A 1,854-nucleotide genomic window follows, 5' to 3' on the forward strand; every position below is an offset into this window, starting at 1 on the left:
CCGATGTTGGAGGTGGATTTCCATTCCAGGTCATCCCAAAATGTTTCTTCGACACCAAATTCACCCAACCATGCCTTCACGTACCTTGCTTTGTGCACTGGTACTGCTTAAACAGAAAAGCCCAAAGCCTTACCCAAACTGTTTCCACATCTGTGGAAGCATACTTGTAAGATGTTCACAGCCAAACACAGCTTTAAACACATTTTCACACATCCACACCATCACACTATCCATGACCTCCGAGGATCAATAATAAATATTTTTCATCAGAGAAAGTCATTTGAAGTTTAAACCTATACATTTGAGGTCAGAGGTCAGCTGGCCACCCACATCCATGCAAAGCACTGTATTTAAAAACTTGAGATGGTCTCAAAGTTCTGGTTACAGGACATTCTTGTTAGACCCTATGGAGACACCATGCAGACTAAACCTATGAGATTGGCCAACATATGGCTTTGTTTAGCATTCTCACACATAAATATGCACTTATATAAAGACAGAAGATATTTAATTATATAAAGAAAGAAAATTAATTTTCCCCACAACTGCCATTAGATAAGAAATCAAGAATCATCACTCCACAGAACATGTCTTCATTAATCCATCGTCTAGTGATTGTGTGCCTTCTACCACTCCCTCTGACACCTGACATTGTGCTTGTAGATGAAGTCTTGCATGTAGCTGCTCCTGGCCAAAAATATCAAAGAGCAAAAAAGAGCAAAGAAATTTCACCAACTGACTTGCTGCAGTGGTGAAATCTTTGTACAGTACCATGTTTGCAACCAGTGAACTTCTAAGAGCCACACATTCTTAAAGTAATGTTTGTAAAGTCAGACTGTATGTCTATAGGTACTTGAATATATACAGCTGTTAAAACAGGACTGAATTTGGACATTTGGATTCAATATGTGTTTCCTAATACTTATGTCCACTTTCATTCAGCATTCCATTAAATCAAATTAATTTTACTCATCCCAGAGCTACTTGATGATGCAGTTTCAACCCCAAGAGAGAGTACTAGCTATACAGAGTGTACTAGCTATACAGAGTGTACTAGCTATAATGTGTGCACCTTAAAGCACTGCAGTAACAAATCAGAAGGGGTGTCTGTGTTCTTTTGAATATATAAAGTGAGCTACTGAGGATACTGAGGTGTGAGCAATGCATGCTATTTTCCAGCTATGATGATTCAGTCTCTCTTTTGTTCTGTGGGGAGCAGCATGGCTTATTGAAGAAGATGAAGAAGCGGCTTGGGCTAATGGTTTTTAGTTAAATATTTAATCTCTATATTGGATAATTAAAGGATATCACCTACTATGTGAGCGAGTAGGCTGTGTGTCAAGGGCTGGGAAACATGAATAGCTATTCAGTGTGCATTCCTGTGACTGGTATAGCTAGTAGGCTATGAACTATTTACTGCTGCAGGACGTGGGCTGCTGTTTTTATTTTTTTATGTGTTAATGAACGTTTAAAACACTGTGTTAGGGATGTCTCTCTCTCTTTCTCTCAGTCTGCCTCTCTCTCTACACCCACACACGCCCACTGAACAGGGAATCTCGGTACAGGGCTTGTGAAGGAAGTACCATTTCCGTCGTAGCTTTTTCCACAGCAGTAGTAGTAATGGGGAGAAGCCCCTGTGTTCTGATGAGATTCCCCCGACTGAGCCGCATGTGAAGGCTAAAATCTGGTAGCTTGTCTCTTTAAATCAGTGCTGCAGCGATGATATGCCCTCCAGCGCTGGAGGGAGGAACCATCTCCAGCTCTGCAGCAGGGACCCTTCACCACAGCGCCCTGGCTCCACCCCTTTCCAGTGGGTCAGTTGGTATCGCCCACGCTCAAGTGGAAACTTATCAA

This window comes from Astyanax mexicanus, chromosome 15 (genome assembly GCF_023375975.1).
Source record: "Astyanax mexicanus isolate ESR-SI-001 chromosome 15, AstMex3_surface, whole genome shotgun sequence".
Taxonomy (NCBI): domain Eukaryota; kingdom Metazoa; phylum Chordata; class Actinopteri; order Characiformes; family Acestrorhamphidae; genus Astyanax; species Astyanax mexicanus.